We start from the raw sequence: 3,806 nt of genomic DNA, 5'->3' as shown, positions 1-3,806 counted from the left end.
GCCATACTGTCCCCTCTGCCTGGTCCCCTCCTCACCCCTGTCTCAGCCATACTGTCCCCTCTGCCTGGTCCCCTCCTCACCCCTGTCTCAGCCACACTGTCCCCTCTGCCTGGCCCCCTCCTCCCCCTTGGCTGCCCTGTCCTCTGCCTGCCCTCTGGAGTCTACTCAGGCACAGTGCCCCCGGGGAAGCCTTTGCGAGACACATCCAGCTTGGAGGTTGTGTTGTCCGCTCTCTGAGCACTCTTCACTGGTGGGTTCCCCCCACCAGACTAGGGGCTGAGCCTGTGGCAGGGATTTAGCTGTGGACTTGGATGGTGAGTGGGAAAAAGTGAATTTCTGAGTGGCATTATTTGAAGGGAAAAATTTCCAGGAAGTATTCTGCAAATATCAGGCCTAACATTTTAAAGGAAAAAAAAAAAAAACACAAATAAATATTTCTTTTTCTTGAAATATGAAATATTTCTTTCGTAATGCTTTCTAGGCTTTAGGTCAGAGGAGAGAGTACAGGATATTTGGGGATTTATATTTAAGTGTTGTTTCCAGAAGGAAAAAGTGAAAATAGTAATGAAATCAAGAGCTTAAAAATCCGAGATGATTTTACTTCATTTGTTTGTTTGCTTCACCGTGGCCGTTCAGCTGCCCATGTCAGGTTCAGTGCCCGGGACTGTCCCGCAGTCACACACTACCTCACCTCTCCCACTGGATCTCCCCTTTATCCACTTTCCATTCTGAGATTTAGGAGCAGAACATTTTGGTAAGGGGGGAAAATTTTATCAAGCAGGCGAATTGATCACTTCTTTCCTGAGGTAGGGTGGGTTGAGGATTATTTTCTTTTCTGATACTCAGCACTGTTTCCTGGAGGTTAACAATGCCCCGTACACAGCACCATCACGAATATGAGCTTGACACGTTTCCAGTCCAGATACTGGAAGGAGCCCTAAATACAGCACAAAAGACTCTTCAAGGCCTGCGGCTGCGAATGCTTATAAAACAGGTGGTTACACACTGGAAATCTCTCTGGGCTGCGGCATGAGACTGGAGCTGATTTTGTGCAGGGCTTCTGCAGCACCTTTGCAATAGCTCCTCCATAAGGCTCAGCCGAAGGCTGGCCAGTGACCTGAAAACCATGAATTCAATCAGCTATACTTTGTGTTTTTGTACCTATTATCCTAAACGTGGGTCAACTTGAGTGCAAAAGCTTAATAGTCAACTTTTGAAATTCTTATCTGATTAGAGTATTTGCAAAGGTAAGAAATGAAAATGTTTAAGTAATAGGTTTTTTAGTCTGGTTTCCTAGTAGAAGGGAAAAGTAATTCATTTCACATATTTGTCTTGTCTTGGTGAGTATCTGAAATCTGCCGCTGTCTACATCTGTGCGTGGCTAAACTGTTAAGTCCTGCTCTTCCTCTATCTGAGGGACTTCTGCTTCCTCAGGACACTCTCCTGGGCACCAGCTTGCCCTGTGGGGAGCCAGGACATTCCAAGGCCCCCAGCTGAGCTCGGTCCTTGGAAATCAGGTTAGAGACTGGATTCCTCCTTAGTAATGGATTATCTACTAACTAGACCCTTTTGGAGATAAGGCTTGAATGAGATAGTGGGTGGGATGGCATGTGAGCTGTAAGGGAAGATGCAAATACTCTAAACTTCATGAGACACAGCAGCAGGCCAGTGGAAAGTGTTTAGAATGTGATCAGTTATGCAGAAAGGGGGTTGGGGTGAAGGTAGGTCCCTGTGCAGACTGTGACTTGTGAATCAGAAATTGGTCTTAATCCTGAATGCCCTGGAAGTTCCGATTTGTATGTGGACGTGGTTCTGACGCTGGTGGAGAGCAAAGCTGAACTGGTCCTTGGTAGGCTGGCAGGCCAAGGTTCTTCCTCCTCCTCCTTTTAACCTTTAAAGGATTGAAACTAATTGACTCCAAAAAAAAAAAAAAAAAAGCTGCTTTGGAAAGACCAAGAAGATAGGTGAAGCGTTTGTAAACTTGATAATCAGTGAGAACAATGCGGCAAATAAAACTACACAAAATAAGGAACAAGAGCAGCCACCATCACCCGATGGAAGAGATTAAAATACTAATAAAAGGGGGCGGAACCTGTGGCTCAAAAGGGTAGGGTACCGGCCCTATATGCCGGAGGTGGCAGGTTCAAACCCAGCCCTGGCCAAAATAAATAAATAAAATACTAATGAAAGCATCCAACTCTGGTAACAAAGTCACAGAAACCAGGGGATATAGGTGGTTTCTTAGTAAAACCGAAAATGGAATTGGCTCAAGAAGTGGAAACCTTGACTCTGCCAATCAGCACAGACTAAGTATGAAACGTCCCCGTGATGTGGTGGCTTCCCAGCCGAGTTCTTCATGACACCGTAAAGAAAAAACAATCCCAGTGATGTTTGAACTGGAAACTTGTAGGTCAGAGCTCCTTTGACTGTAACTGTCACTCAGCACCCCGGAGACCTCACTAGTGATGTGTGCTCTGATTCTGTGGGTCGGGGTTAGGGCCTGAGACTCGGTTTTCCAACAAGTCCCAGATGCTGCTGGTCCGTGGACCAGACTCTGGGTTAGCAAAATTCTCTACCAATAGGAGAGGAGAGGGTTGGAAGTGGGTGGGAGATGGGAGCTCTGTCTTAGACTGCTTTCATTTACTTATAACAAGATACTCAAAACAGGTAGTTTATAAAGAGAAGGAATTTATTTCTAACAGGTATGGAGGCTGAGAAGTCCAAGGTCAAGGTAGCTTTTGGTAAAGGCATTCTTGCAGGGCAGGGCCGGGGGGACTCCCAGCAGATTCCTGGGCCAGTGCAGGCTGACGGGTGGCTCATGGACGAAATCACCTCTCAATATGGCCACATCAGAGATTAAATTTCAACATGAGTTCTGGAGGGGACAAATACTCCAACAGTAGTACTCTATAATTCATTTTACAAATTTGTTGTAAATTTAATATTAAAACCTGACCTAAAATAAATACATCAGTCTCATTTATGAAATTAATGAAAATTTCTAAATAAAATATTACTGAGTCTAACTAGCAAAAGAATGATGAACTGACCAAGTAGGGTTCAGTCCGGGGGTGCAAGAGGGTTGGCTATCAACTGCTTATTAAACCAACAAAGAAGAAACAAACTTACACAGCTATCAGTAGATGGAGTAAAGCCATCTCTACTGTAAGTCTAAATAAAATAGGGAAGGATCATCTTTAAATATAAGTAAGCCCTTTACCAAGACCACTAGCAGATACTGTAAATGGTAAAACAGGAAGATGGCTTCAGAGAGGACTGCTGATGTCCGCCATCACTAGTAAGATTTAAACTACTCGGGAGGTTCAAAAAATGCAAAAAAGAGGACAGGGAAATGAAATTAATCCATACAAATCTGGAAAAAAGAGACAAAACTATACTATGTATGTTTATTTCCCGGAACTAGTTAAAATGACACTAGAATTAAGGATTTGGTAAGGTGCTGAGATTCAAGACTATTCAAAGTTTTCCCTACATTATAAATAAGTTTCTAGAAATGAAAATGTGGAAAAATGTTACCATTACAATATCCAAGTCACTTTTAGGTGGAAACTGTTTTTAAGTCATTACCCAGACAGAACAGTGACTGGGGCATAGCAGGTGTTAAATAAGTATTTGTTGAATGAATTATTTTGACCAAAAAGAAATTTTAAAAAGTATTAAGCAGGGCGGTGCCTACGGCTCAAAGGAGTAGGTGCCAGCCCCATATACCCAGAGGTGGTGGATTCAAACCCAGCCCCCGGCCAAAAAAAGAAACTACAAAAAAAGGAAAAAAAAAAAAAAAACCC

The sequence above is a fragment of the Otolemur garnettii genome, unplaced genomic scaffold, assembly GCF_000181295.1.
Source record: "Otolemur garnettii isolate 467f Iridium unplaced genomic scaffold, OtoGar3 scaffold00135, whole genome shotgun sequence".
Classification (NCBI taxonomy): Eukaryota; Metazoa; Chordata; class Mammalia; order Primates; family Galagidae; genus Otolemur; species Otolemur garnettii.
Note: the sequence above shows the minus strand (reverse complement) of the source record.